This window comes from Vulpes lagopus, chromosome 8 (genome assembly GCF_018345385.1).
Source record: "Vulpes lagopus strain Blue_001 chromosome 8, ASM1834538v1, whole genome shotgun sequence".
NCBI lineage: Eukaryota > Metazoa > Chordata > Mammalia > Carnivora > Canidae > Vulpes > Vulpes lagopus.
Window position 1 is genome coordinate 78,337,580 of NC_054831.1, and position 15,463 is coordinate 78,353,042.

Consider the following 15,463-nt stretch of genomic DNA (forward strand, 5'->3'; position numbering starts at 1 on the left):
ATAAGCCTTTTATTTTTTATTTTATTTTATTTTTTTTACTTAAGAAAGTATGGGGCTGAAGCCGAGGCACAGCTGTGCTGCACCGAGCAGGACTTCTTGTATATAAAATGAAAATGATTTTGCAACAACTGGAAAAAAAAGATTATAAACAGATAAAAGTGTCTGGATCACTTTCAGTGTACTGATTTATGACTAGTTGTATCATCCCTTTGAGAAAGAATACTATAGGATGATTCATATTTGGCATAAAGTATGCTGCCTCAAGCTGAGGAAACTGGCAGGTTCTCACCTTCTCATATAAATATGTCAGAGTACCACACTGTCATGTGTTAGGTTTTCCAAAGACTGCAGGTGGGAGCGTCTTATCCTAGAATGCTGACTTTCTAGGTTTGCCTTATCTGATCATCTATAACAACAACAACAACAACAACAACAAAGAGTTGTTTTTTAGGCCATTTGAGGATTTCAGAGCCTACTTCTAGGAGCCATTCATTTTGTAGGATTGGGAGTCCCTTTACTACTGGTTACTGGTTTGCTCTGTGTGGGGCTTGGTATCGAGGGACTCTTCTAGTGCACAGGATGTGTGTCATCTTCCTTTCTTTACAAACATGAACAACAATGTTCACCTCTGCTGTTGGCACAAAACCAAACTGAGCTCTGCTGGTTTAAGTGAGTCCCTATTCAGGTCCTTAATCCCAGACCTCTCCCTTAAGGGAAGAGATAAAGTCTATCAGCCAGAAAAAAGGCACTCCTAGATGCAAAATATTAATTGGTCTCCATTTGTCTTTCTGGAGACCACTGGAGATAGTTAGATTATGGCTTTGATAGAGACTGACCCCAGGAACTGACCCCTCGGGAACTCAGAGGGTCCTACCAAATGATATTGACTAGGTCCTGTGGCATAATTGGAGCTGTGATAAGGAGTAAAAAGAGCTGTGTGTGTGTGTGTGTGTGTGTGTGTGTGTGTGTGTGTTGGGGGCAGCAGCCGGGGCAGTCAGATGAAATCTGGAGAAAAGATAAAAATAAGGAACTGAAAAAAAATATTTAAGATTCCGTATCATTCCTTATTAAACTTTTTTGAAGAACGCAGGAGTGTGGTTCATCAACCTCTCTTTCTCTTAATTTTTTTTTTTTTTTTTTTTTTTTACCTCCCAAGCACAGTGAGAGACAGTCCTCTACTCCAAGGGAAACCAGTTCAATTTATTGCTATTTCATGGAAGCAGCTTGATCCACCAGGGACGAACCAGAGAGGCTTTTGTTTGAAATTAATGGCGGATGTCCGCCCCTTAAAAGCCTGTCATTTAAATGAACAAAGAGGCAATTGCTTCCTGACAGCAGTGGTGGGAAAGTGGAAACATTGGCTTGATGTTTGACCCACAAATCTCCACTCATCTACTTACTCCATTTTATCCCTTGACCTGTCCTTTTAATCATTTCACCTCCTTTCTGCAAAGAATTACTGCTGTCTCTCACACACGCGGTGACCTTCCTGCCTGATGATTTCAAGTACCCTTTTGACAAGAAGAGGTCACTCACTATTGCTCATCCATCCTTTCAGTGATAAATCCTATGGGCTCTTCCCTTGGGTAGACTAACAGGTGAAGAGAGATTAGGGCAAAGTGTTGGGCTGGTCACTGTCCAGATAAGGAGAAATCTGTGCCTTTCACTTCACCACCTGAAGGCCAAGTCCAGGATGGCAACTGCCCACCTCCCACACTGCTCAGATAAAAGTACAATCCCTATGTCATACTAAAGAGTGAACATTGCTCTGAATATGTGAAGGACCATCCTGGCTGTGCAGTATACCATCGCTAAAGAGTATTCCTTTGTGGCGTTATGTTTGAGGGGAGAAGGGGACTTTCTTGTTTTCCACTTGTCCCAAGTTTGAAAAGACAAGAGAAAAGCGAGGTGTCCATGATTTCTGTTGGACTCCCTCAGAGATGCCATAGCCCAAGACATGGCTGCCTCTCCCCTCAGTCCTAGGAAGTCACGCTGATTGAGGTAGTCTTGCTCTGCTAGCTCTCTAAACAGAGATCGTCTCTTTCTCTGGAGCATGCCGTCGGGTTTATTTCCCCCAAGATGTGTATGATTAGGCATCGGAGTGATTCAGTGCAGGGGACAAGAGTGTGCACCCTGCTGCCAGGTTGAATGGTTTGCATCATGTTTCTGACACTTGCCAGCTATGGAAACTTGAGAAAACTTAAGCCTCAGTTACTTTATCTGTGAAATGGTGAGGGTAATTTTAACATGGTAGTGTTGTGTGAGGGCTAGATTAGCCCATGGGCTCAGCATAGTGCTTGGCACAGATTAAAACCTTTATTAGAATTATTACTGCTTCTAACTACTACTATTCCCAGCATGCACTCTGTGGGGTTTAAGTCTGAGGAGTTACCAATGGTGTCCTACTTTGCAAAATGCCTACCTGCCACTCTGGGAGGCCTAACCAGGAGGGTTTCTGGAGGCAGAGTCACAGGCCTGTGATGCGGGAGCATGGGACATACAAGGACCGACAGGTGGACAGTCTGCTGGGATCCGGGCAGAGCATGGCCATGCTGACATTAAGGTCACGGTAAGGACTTTTGTCTTTATCCGAAGAGCAATTAAACTAACAAAGTTTTTAGGGGAGGAAATTTTGTGATCAAATTTGTAATTTGGGAAGACTACTCTTGCTACTCTTGAGAACAGGTTGGGTGGCACCAGAGTTAAAGAAGGTGAGAGACTGGTAAACTACTATACAGCAGTCCAGGCAAGACATGAAGGAGCTGGGACTGGAGTTGGAGTGGAGGAAATAGAAGTAATTTGTAGTAAAAATCAAGAGGACGTGTTTATGAATAGAGGGGTAGGGGTTGATGAAAAGGATGGTATCACTTATAATTCCTAGTTTTGACAGAGCGATTGGATGGTTGGTAGGGCCGTACATTGTGTTCATTTTGAGATGCTTTTGAGATAGCACGAACAGAAATGTTAACTCTACTATTGGATATGCAAATCTAGAGCCCAAGGGAAAGTCTGGGGCTGAATTAGCAGTCATTAGGTGGCAATATGTTTTTACAAAGTTGCAGAGAGGTATAATAGTAGCAAAACAGGTGAGACATTCTAAGAGAGTATCTTAAGGTCAAAGATTTTTGAGCATGTACAAATGTTGATGGGAAATGGAGGGAACATATACATATTCAGGAGGAAAAAGGAAGAATAAAGTATGTAAAGTATGTAATATATCTGTGTTTTTAAAGAATATGTATACCTGTCATATTTTAGAAAAAGATTTCAAAATAGCTTATTATATTTCAAAATAAAAACAAAAAACAAAAAAGCAATTGTGATTCATTTTTATAATACTGAAATCTGATACAAGAAAATTGCAATTCAGGTGTCTGGGGTGAGTTGGTCCATCAGGATGACCAAAAGCAACAAAACCCTCGAATCCAGGCCAGCACCTGATTTTGTAAATGAAATTTTATTGGAATACAGACATGCCTATTCCTTTACATATTGTCAATGGCTACTTTCCCACTACAACGATGGAGCTGAACTGAGATTGTGTGGCCTGCAAAGCCTACAGTATTTTCTATCTGCCCCTTTCCAGGAAAAGTATGCCCATCCCCCATCCCTGCTCTGGCAGGGCCTGACCATCTCACCAGGCAAGAAATCTGGAGGGAGTACCAGCTCCCAGATTGATGAGAAAAGGGATCAACAATGCCATAAAGAACTAGATCCTTCTGGTCTCTGGACTTTCTCATTCTCAGAGTATGCGTTTTGTTCTGAGGCTGGGTCCTGTTGTGGTTGCAAGCCGGCTGGGGCAGCATGCCTTCATATTAAGTAAGAGAGACAATGAAAGCTTATCACCAGTCATGGAAGCATTTCCCCCCTTAGTCTGATTGGACCTACTTAGGTGGAATACTCATCTGGATTGATTAGGGTCACAAACAGAAATGGATATAGTAGCAAGGTGGTTTGGAAAGAAATAAACATTATCATTATTATTATATGATTATGATTGTAGTTTTGGCTCTTAGGAAGCTCTAAACAAATTTATTGCTCAAATGTAGAAACCAGTGATAGTAGTTCCTGTTCATTGGTTGTCTGTCTAGCATCCACTTTTGCTCCTAAGAGAATCCCAGTTTTCTTGCGGTGTGCCCTCTGCCCTTGCATAGCTGCATTCTTCAGAGGAAGGTGACAAGAGTCTCACCTCCCACCCGCCACACCACCCTGCTACTCTATCCATATAATGTTTATTATATGACAAAAGAAGACATCTGATTCTATCATTCTTCCTAAGTTTTTCTGCAAAACCATCCCTATTCTAGCAGCTCCAACAGTATGTCTTAGGGACCCAGACTGAAAGGGGATAGAGAGTGAGAGAGGATCCCCCAAACCGTCCTTTCATGATCTGTGCTGAGCAAGGACAAAAGCAGGATAGGACAGAGGGCCTATGGGGAGAGAGAAAGAGGGAAAGCGGAGGGCAGGGAAAGAGATCTGCAGACAGAACATATTCAAAGATGCCAAGAAGTGAAGGAGAAGCAGCCAAGGAAAGGACACACTGGAGTTGGGATGGAAGAAAGCAGAGAAAGCCGTAGCCTGGGAGAGGAAGGGACGGGGAAGAACAGCATTTGGGGGACCCTGGCAATAATCTGTGTAACAAGAGGGAACGTTCAAATGAGCTGTAAATGTCGGGTAGGGCGAAAAACAAGGTTGGTATCCTTAGTCCTGTCACATCCTTCCCAGGCTCCCATTCATCCCTTCACTGAGAAGATTCCATGAGGATGTTCTCTAGTATTGCTTTAGAAACATAAAAATCACCTTCTCAAGCTTGGACTTCTGTTTCTAAATTCTCACTTCATTTCCACAGGTGTGGCATGTTTCTCCTTGTGGGCACGCTTGTTGGAAGAGCTTTCGAAGCAGGGCCTCACAGGTTTTGTCCATCATGCTTTCTGGGTGGTTTAGAACAACCATCATTTCTCCTTTGAAAAAAATTCTTTCCTTTCTTCTTTCCGCTTTTTAATGCACAAGATAAAGACAACCAAATTGCCACCCAGTAGAGTCCTGTGCAAGCCTTTGTGAGAAAAAGAGGGATTTGGAGAGACTTGGGATGTATGGTCTCCGCAAACTGGACTTGCTCAATGGGTGGCTTTAGGAGGGGTTTCTCTCTCAGGCTCCCCACATGCTGACTCCCTGGGTATATCACAAGATAACATTTGTAATACTAAGCGAGTGCCTTCCATAAACCTTGCATTTTATATATTCTATGTAATTTAATCCCCAGGACAACTGTGCAAAGGCAGTTTACTAACCCATGTTACACATGAAGATTGGGGTTCACAGAAGTGAATCCCCCAAACTCACAGAACTGGAAATTGAATTCAGGGCTCATTAGCTTACAAAGAAGACTGGCCCTCTTTCCATGATCCCCTTTGTCACTTTCTTACATAAGATGCGTATTTCAGCCAAGTTAACTGTATATCAACATTTAAATACACAGTTGATAACGCCAAGGGGAGTTTGTTATTTTAAGGATTTCTGGCAGAGTTCTTTTCTGTGTAAGCACTGTCCTTTTAAATTTATCTTGTATGTATACTTAGATTTTTCTATGTTGATTTTACAAATACACAACCAATCTATTAATTGCCGTCCCTGTTCTGATTTGCCTATAACTGAACATGTATTTCCTAAAGTTGTCTCTTTTTAGCGCTAAAACAAAAATATTAAAAGAATCTGCCCTGTCTCATCCTTAATTAACTGGAATAGCCACTTCTGCTCACTGCTCACCTTTTACCCAGACCCAAACGGGGAAAAGCAGAAAGGGGTTGTTCTATCCCCTTTACAAAGAGATCAATACATCATACAGAAGTTTATTACTAGCCTTCTTGGGCAGTTTTACAAATAATAATTAATAATTTTGCCTAAAATAATATTTTGGCTGCAACCCTTTACATGTGCAAATGCCTTTGCAAAATTCACGAAGATGTTAAGTCTTTTTTTTTTTTTAATGTTAAGTCTTTATTTCAAGAACAGGTAAGAATGATGGATTCATAACTGGCTAATCTTTTTGCAAGTCCTGTGTATAAAGTGCTGCAGCCTTAGACATAGAATGTTAAAATCTACCATAAATACATTATTAATATGTAAGAAAAACTCTTTTAACAGCTGCATGTCATTTTATTGTTACAATAGCCTTACGAATGTGACATTAATAAAATCGATGCCATAATACAGCTCCTAAATTGGTTGTTACTGGTAATGAGGGAATAATTTGGAAGTAAATAGTCCCTGGCAAAACTGAAGATGGTTATTTATTTCAGAGTTGATTAATTAATAATTGTTCATTAACTAGTGCTAAAGGCCTCACGTTTTGTTTGCCTCTTCACCAAAAGATATTGGTGCTTTATTTTGGTGCCAGTGCTAATGGTTAATTACTACTCTGGGACCCTGGAATTTGACTGGGGCACAAAAGTTTGCTAGCAGCTTGCTTTGCTAAAGGCTTCACAGGAGAAGAAGAAGAAAAAAAAAAAAGCCCTCCAGACCCATGAGTCTCACTTCCAAGCTCTTGTGCTTTATGCACAATGTTTCGGCCCTGAGGCTAAGGTTTGGAAAGCTGCACAAGAAAACTATTCATAGCTGAAGCTTTGGGGAATGTTTTCATGGGCTGAGTCTTAAATAAACTGAAGTTGTTTTAATTGACTGCACTACCAGCCTGCTTCCAGGAGGAATTTCACCAGGGTGTGGTTAATACCTCATTCGCTGGGTTTGTTGGTGAATATTTTGACTACTGGGACCTAATTGCATCTCAGATCTTGAAATAGTTGCAAACAAAGCATGACATTTTCAAATGGTTTGGGAAAGAAACGAATTTCCTTAGCTGTTTTTTGTTGTTCCTGGCCAGAACTGGAGAGGATGGCATTTCTGCTGAAGAGCACACAAACTCACTGATTTATTGCTTGACAGTTGACGAAAGTAGATATTTGCATGTTTGGTGCCTGATGATAGCAGGCTTCGAAATTTTTCCAGGGCACAAAGTGTCCGAGTTACTTTTAAATTTCTTTGCATGAAGAAGTGTTTTGTTTTGGCTGCATTTTTTTAAGTCTAAAAATACACAGCCTTTGCCATGTCGAGAGTTCCAAATTTAATTAATCTCATTCTTACACATAATATAGGTATTTAGAAAAATTAACACTAAGCACTTTGTGGCCATTGCAATGGGTTTCTTCTGATAGGCTGACTTGCTAGTTAAAATAAAACTTCAAATCCCTCATGCTGGAAGGACACACAGGGGCATTTGTTTAATTCTTTGATCCAGAACTAAATCCAGGTAATCAAACAGTGGCTTGTCTATCCTATTCTGAAAGGTTTCCAGGAAGGAATACTCCATCGCCTGGCAACCTACTGCAGTGTGGAATGGGAAGTCCTGAAGCATGTCTTACTCAGCGCCTTCTTGCTGCATCAGAAGTTTTGCTCTCTGTGGATACTGAGAACTGATGGATATAGTCTATTTACAAGAACCTTTCAGATTCCTGAAGATAGTTATTAAATTTCTCTTCAACTTTCTTCCCACTAAGCTAATTAACTCGGTTCTTTGAACCTTCCCTTGTAAGACTTCACAGAGCTGTCATGGCTTATATACACAGCAATTCTTAGTTCCAGTGCTCAAGTTACGTCCAGGATGCTTATTAGGTGTTTGGCCAGGAGACATTTGAAAGGTCTCAAGGAGTTCCACCTAAAGGTGTTCTCCTGTGATGACTTTATAAATCCCTATGATCCACCAGGTGTTGAGATCTAACCTATACACCTCCCACCACACGAAGCTGTCAGGCTTCTCTATGTTACAGTAGATGGCTGTCCCCTTCGCGGAGTTTAAATATTGTGGAGGAGATTACATCGACATGAAGTCACTTCGGCCCAAATTTACTACCCTGTCATCATTGATGTGAGTGGCTCTTCCTAAGGCAGCTTTCCTTCAAAATGGATTTATCAAGGAGAGTCCACTGGTTGGAGGAATAGGCGAAATCATTCATGTCAGGAGGACCTGAAAGAGGGAGAAGTCTGACTGCAATGTGGGGCCTAGGGGTGGGATTATGGGGTGCAGGAACCCAGGAATGGTTCCCCTCTGGGATTTGGTTCCCATCCACAAGTACAGACTCAAAAAGTGAGGTTTCGGTCACATCAGCAATGCCTGTCTTCATAATGTTCCACATAGCACCTGGTCCCTCCATGCTACCCTTTATTTTACTTACTAAGAACAACCCAGCAGTTGCATTAGCATCATAAACTCATATCTCTGTCATTACACAAACATTGCATGTTTATTTGAAATTAATGAGAAAAAGCTGATTAGCTAAAAAAAAAAATGAAGAGAAAAAGGATCATCGCAATCTTACCCAGGTAAAACTGCTGATAGTAACTTATTATATTTTATACCTTTTTATTGTGAACATTTGCACAGAAGTAAGATCACAGCATGCAGTTTTACAAGCATTTTTAAATTTATAAGATACTAAGCATGTATTTCAATATTGGCAAATACGATTTCCATTTTTTTTAGTGGCTGAATGGCCCTTTAGCATATGAATATAATTTACTTAACCTCTATGCTATTGTTGGACAGTTTATTTTCAATATTAACTATGAAAAACTATACTTAGATGAACACTTTTAAGGCTAAAACTTTGTACATTTGTCTAGTCAAGTCCTAGAAAGGAGTGGAAAAATAACAGAACAGGGCAGCTCCGGTGGCCCAGCCGTTTACGCCGCCTTCAGCCCAGGGCGTGATCCTGGAGACCAAGGATCGAATCCCACATTGGGCTCCCTGCATGGAGCCTGCTTCTCCCTCTGCCTGTGTCTCTGCCTCTCTCTCTCTCTGTCTCTCTGTCTCTTATGAATAAATAAATAAAATCTTAAAAAAAAGAAAATAACAGAACAGTACACGTTGTTACAGCTGTCACTAAAGATTGCACCATTACCCTATGGAAGGGTTTCGTCCATTGATTATCTGATGAGCTGTGTCCTTTATTCATTTCCTCATCAACTCTTGGAAATTCTTACATTTTTTTTTGGCAGGTTAATAGTCTAAAAATGATACGTCATTTTTGTTCTTTAAAATCAACTTTATTAAAGTATAAATTATATAGAGCATAATAAAATGTACTCACTTTACATGCACGGTTTCAGAGGTTTTTGACATATAATCACCATCCACATGAGATACATATTATTTCCATCATTCCATAAAGTTCACTCACGTCCCTTTGTGCTGCCAGTCCTAGATAATCACTGATCTGTTTGCGATTGCTAGAGACTCCTTTTGCTTATTCTATAATTTCATATGTATAGAATCACATTATCTATACTCGAGTCTGGCTTCATTTGCTCGGCATAACATTTTTGAGATTAATTTTCTTATATTGTAATTTTTCCTTTTTATTTATAACTGGCTAGTATTGCAATATGCAGATAAACTATATATATATTTACATATATTACTATTTATATGGTAGTTACCTTTAGACATTTTTTTGAGATTTAGCTATTATTAGTAAGTTTTGATGAACATCTGTATCGAAGTCTTTTTGTAGACATATGTTTTCATTTCTCTTGGGTCAATACCTAGGTATGAAATCACTGGGTCATGTAATAAATGCATGTTCAACTTTATCAGAAAATGTGAAGCAGTTTTCCAAGGTTGTACAATTTATATGAGCCACCACAATGTATGAGAGTTCCAGTTGCTCTACATCCTTGCCAATAGTTGACATTATTACCCTTTTAAATTTTAGCTGTTCCAATGGATGTGCAGTGGTATGTCATTGTGGTTTCAATTTTCATTTGCTGATGACTAGGGACACTTGGCATCTCTTCATGTGCTTATGGCCATTCACATATTTTCTTTTATTTATTTACTTTTTAAAAAAAATTTCTTTTACAGATTGTATTTATTTATTCATGAGAGACACACAGAGAGAGAAGCAGAGACACAGGGAGAGGGAGAAGCAGGCTCCCTGCAGGGAACCCGATGTGGGACTCGATCCCGGGTCTCCAGGATCACGCCCTGGGCTGAAGGCAGCACCAAACTGCTGAGCCACCCGAGTTGTCCACATACTTTCTTTTATGAAGTGTCAGATTAAATGCTGCCCAGTTCTTAACTGGATTATTATTGAATTGGTAAAATCCATTATATACACTGGATACAAATGTGTGTCATATATATATTATATAAAAAACAGAAGATATATACATACTATTTATATATATAATATACTATATTTTCTCATTTTCTTCTAGCTTGTGGTTTTTGTTTTCATTTTTATCTCTTAATGATGTATTCCGAAGAGCAGAAAGTTTTCATCTTGATTGGAATCCAAAGTGCCAATTTTTTCCCCATTATGGTTAAATGCTTTTTGTTTCACTTAAGAAATTGTTGCCTACAAGAAAGTTGTAAAGTTTATCAGTTATGTTTCTTTTTGAGCTTTTCCAGCATTAGCAAATATATTTGGTCTGTGATCCATTTTGAGATAATTTTGTAAATGATGTAAGAATTGAGGCTTTTGTTTGTTTGTTTGTTTGTTTGTTTTTGCACCATTTATAAAAGGTTGCCCTCCCCCCAATCATATGACCTGGGCTCTTTGGTCAAATGAATGAATTAGCTAGACGTGTGTGGTTCTATTTCTGGATTCTGCATTCAGTTCCATTGGCCTACATGACTATCCTAATGCTAATGCCACATTTGCTTGATTACTAGAGTTTATTTTTTATTTTTTATTTTTTGATAATACTCAAATTAAGAAATATAAGCCCTCCTTTTTCAAAATTATTTTGGTATCCTACATTCTCTGTATTCCCTATATACATTTTAACACTAGTTTGTCAATTTTTACAAGAAAACTTGTAAGGACTGCATTAGGATGGCTTTGAATAAATGGATACATTTTGAGGTCATTGATATCTTAATAATACTGAGTCTTCCAATCCATGAAGATAGTTTATCTCTCTCTAATTTCTGTAGCAATGTTTTGTGGTTTCACGTCTTACGCATATTTTATTAAATTATTTTATTTTTTATGCCATTGCAAGTAGTATTATTTTAAAAATTCTTTTTTTCCAATTGTTCATTACTGGTGTATAGAAATGCAATCGATTTTTATATTTTGACCTTGGATTTTGTAAGCTTTCTCAATCTTATTATATTTCTGTAGTTATTTTTATACATCTCTTCAGATTAGCTAGATACATAATTCTGCAAATAAAAACAGTTTGATTTCTTCTTTTCTAAATTGTTTTCCTTTTATTTATTTTTCAGATCTTATTGGACAAGAGCACCCCTACACCCAGCACAATGTTGAGTAGAAATTGGAAAAGAAGACACCCTTTCTTTGTTTCTGATCATAGGAAAGAAGCATTTAGGCTTTCACCAATAAAGATGGTGTGAGTTGCTAAAGATGATGTGAATTGTAGGGTTTTTTTTGTTGTTGTTGTTTGTTTGTTTTGTTTTGTTTTGTTTTTAAGATTTTACTTACTTGAAAGAGAGGGAGACAGAGAACATGAGCAAAGGGAGAGGCAAAAAGGAGAGGGGCAAAGGGAGAGGGACAAGCAGACTCCACATTGAGCAGGGATCCCAACATGGGGCTCCATCCCAGAACCCTGGGATCATGACCAAAGGCAGACATTTAACTAACTGAGCCACCCAGGCACCCCTGTAGGTTTTTCATAGATACCCCATATTAGTTTAAAAAAGTGCTTTTTATTTCTAGTTTTCTATAGGATTTTACTAAACCTAGATATTAACATTTTGTCTTATTTTTTATACATCTTTTGGGATAATCATATAATTTTCCCCCTCTCTCCTCATCCTAGTAACAAGATAAACTATAAGGAAATGTAAGTAAAGTGTTGTAAGGATCTCACATTTTACAGGAAGTGATGTAATATTATTTGGAGGTAGACTATGAGAGGATAACAATGCATAGCATAATCCTTCAAACAACCACTAAAGCAAAACAAACTAAGACAAGGCAAAACTAGTGACAGTGCTAAAATCCCAATTGTAGAGATAACAGAAAAACATTTTTAAAAAATTCTCAGTTGGGGTGCCTTTGTGGTGTAGCCAGCTAAGCTTCCAATTCTTGGTTTTGGCTGGGGTTTGATCCTGGAATCTAAGCCCTGCTTCAGGCTCTGTGCTCAGCAGAGTCTGCTTGGGTTTTTTCTCTCCCTCTGCCCCTGTGCCCCTTGCCCCCTGTCTCTCAAATAAAGAAATAAAAAAGAAAGAAAGAAGAAAGAAAGAAAGAAAGAAAGAAAGAAAGAAAGAAAGAAAGAAAGAACCTCAATCAAAAAAAAAATGCAAGTGATGCTGAAGATTCAAATCTATACAAGTGGTGAGAAAGGCCCAGTTTTGAGAGATATTTCTGAGGCTGAAGTAGCAATACTTAAATCCCCACAAAGGCAAGGACTACAGAGAAATCAAGGATTTTTCCCTTGTCCATCTAATCTCTAGGCTTTAAGAAGGACCTCATTTTAATTTGAAGTTGCAGTGGAGACAAGCACAGGCTTTCTCAGGGCAAGGTGTGTCCTTGTGTATGTTTCATCACCACCTATAAGATATATAATGAGTTCCAAGTTTCGTTCATTGTATAAACATGACCAGACCCACACCTGCCCTTTTAGGACTTTATAATCTAGTGGGGAAAAAACATTTAAAGCTTACATTTTTATGGTAATGTGCTGTACCCAAGAAAAATCCTTCTCTTCTGTAGTAAAGATCTTTTGAGGTGTACTCAGTCCTTAGGTCTTAGTGTTTCTTGGATGGGCAGCCCAATTTCAATGTCATATGAAAACATTTCTCTCTAGTGGCCTCAGCTTTCTTTCCTCATACCTCTCTCACTAGCCTCATAATTGAGGACTTTAATTTATTCACCACACAATGTCTTTGCCCTCCTGCCATCTGTAATTTATGCCTTACACACTCTGCTGCCTGGTATTATTTAATTCTGCTTTAAAAAATGACAAGAGTTTTGTGAGCCAGTTGGTAGGAATCACCCCATTAAAAATATTGTTATGCATAACGGTGTTTAGAAGAAATTCCCAGCAGTGAATTTCAGTTTTGTAAGATAATGTTCTTTTTAACACTACCCAGCTGGTGGTTACAGTTATCATTAATATTATAAAATAAAGATAACAGGAGCCCCAGGGAAAGAAGTATGACCTCTCAGGAGAATGCTAGAGTTTCTTATCCAGGTCCGCACAATCTATTCAGACAAACAAAAGGGAGCAGTAACAACACCGGGGTGGGAACAGGACATGGGTTTTCACCCCAGAGCAGCATCCCTGAAGTGCTAAAATGTGCAGTCAATATTGGACCACCACTGACCTTTCTTTTCTTCAATATCTTTTTTCAACAGGGCATACATTGATCATGAAGACATTAAGAGTGTCCTAGAAGTGCAGAGACATGGTAAGTCTTATTTTTTCTTCTCTTTGAAGATCTCACAGCCAACATTCTAATCTTTATCCTCCTGATTATATTGTCTTTCTTGGGTAGTACTGAATAGAGAAAGAGATGGAGGACACGACCTAACTGATGACCAGAACCAATTCTTCTTCTTTTTGGACATACATTCAGTCCACACTACCCATTTCTCTGCTCTGTAACTAAGTTCTGGCCAATAGAAAGCAAAAGATGTGCTCTGTTTCTGGGCTGGGCCCATAAACCCTGCCAATGTTTGATATTCTCTACACTTTTTCCTTTCACCAGCTTGACTCAACTACTCATTGGAAGTCTTACTGAAGACAACCTAGTCACAAGATTGAAGAAGCTCAGGGATGCTTGGGTGACTCAGTTGGTTAAACGTCTGCCTTCAGCTCAGATTATGATCCTGGGGTCCTGAGATTGAGCCCTGTATTGGGTTTCCTGCTCAGTGGTGAGCCTGCTTCTCCCTCTGCCCCTCCCCTCTGCTCATGCTCTCTCTCACTTTCTCTTTCTCTTGAATAAATAAATAAAATCTTAAAAAGATTAAAGAAGCCCAAGTACCTAGATCAATACTTAGAGAAGAGCCACTGTTAGTGGCTGAATTGTGTTCCCCCAAATGCATTTGTTGAAATTATAACCCCTAATTTCTCAGAATGTGACCTTATTTGGAGATAAAGTCTTTACATAGGCAGTCAAGTTTAAGTGAGGTCATTAGAATTGGCCCTAACCTCATATGACTGATGTCCTTATGAAAAGAGGAAATTGGACACAGGCACCGAGGAAGAACACAGGGAGAAAACGGCCATCTACAAGCCTAGGAGAAAAAGCCTGGGACAGATCCTTCCTTGCAGCCCTCAGAAGGAGCCAACTTTACTGATATATTTGGGCTTCTAGACTCCTTAACAACAAGACAATAAACTTCTCCTGTTTAAGTCACCCAGTTTATAGTGTTTGGTTACAGCAGTTCTAATATCAATGACAAGCTGCCCACCTACCACTGGTGCCATTTTGGAATTCACAGAAATAAACATTCTATTTTCTGTGATCTACTCTACACCTTGAGTTTTTGTTGGAAAAAACAGTTTTATCTTAATTAATGGATGGGGAAGAATACATTGAATGTCATTGTCAGCATCTTACACTTGGTTTTGTCCTAATCTCTTCCACAAAAAAAAAAAAAAAAAAAAGCCCATGGAAGTCTTATGGGGATTGTCTTGAAGGACGGTGTGAAAAGGATGAGCATAGTAGAGTAGGGAGTTTGGTATAAGAGTGGACCCAGGCCAATACTGAGGCTGGGAGAGCAGCCGTAAGCACAAATCTGAGTTATTTCCAGAGCTGGTAGGTAGAGGAGTGAAGAGGAGAGCCCTGAGGCGATCTATGAAGGGTGTGCACTGATGGTCCCATTTCAAGAGAGCCACATGTGCCTGACAAGCTTGAGAACTTGAAGGGCGTTCTCCAGCCAGGACATTAAACTTTTCATGGTTTATAAAGTGTCCATTGATGAAACTCTGTGTTTCATCAAATACTTATAGCCATCCTAGAAGGGAGTCAAGACTAAAAAGGTATTAGGCAAAATCTGTCCAAAAACCTTCATGTTGGCAGAGCAAGGAATCTGTGTGGGGTACAGAGATGTGTGGTGGCCCTGATCTAAGGGTTGAAACTCAAGTGGGATGATGGTGGCGTCCACACAGAAGTATAGTCCACATGAAGGGTTGACACATGAGCAGAATACAGATGATGTCTGCAAGTATCAGAGCTGGTGTTGACTGGGGCAGTAAACCAAGAGGGAGGAGGGCCCAGGGAGCTTCTGTGGGCTCACATAGGGTGAGGGAGGCATCTGTATAAGGTGGACCAGAAGCATAGGAGACATGTTAATGTGCTGGGGTTTTGGTCAAATAAATAAGTATATTACTGATAGTGGAAACCAGCTTTCTCCTTACCAGAGAAGGGAGTTGAAAATATAGACAAAAACATTTTAAAAACTATATTTTCCCCTGTGATATAGATTAAATT

General features: G+C 39.4%; 1 long non-coding RNA gene across 1 annotated transcript in view; it reads left to right on the forward strand.

Annotated features, from left to right (window-relative positions):
- LOC121496504 overlaps positions 1 to 13,847 on the forward strand; it is an 80,887-nt gene extending 67,040 nt beyond the window's left edge. The window contains exons 2-4 of the long non-coding RNA XR_005989257.1: positions 11,288 to 11,412; positions 13,383 to 13,435; positions 13,736 to 13,847. This is a non-coding gene — a long non-coding RNA (uncharacterized LOC121496504). The remainder of the gene's footprint in view (positions 1 to 11,287; positions 11,413 to 13,382; positions 13,436 to 13,735) is intronic.
- The last annotated feature ends 1,616 nt before the right edge of the window (positions 13,848 to 15,463 follow it).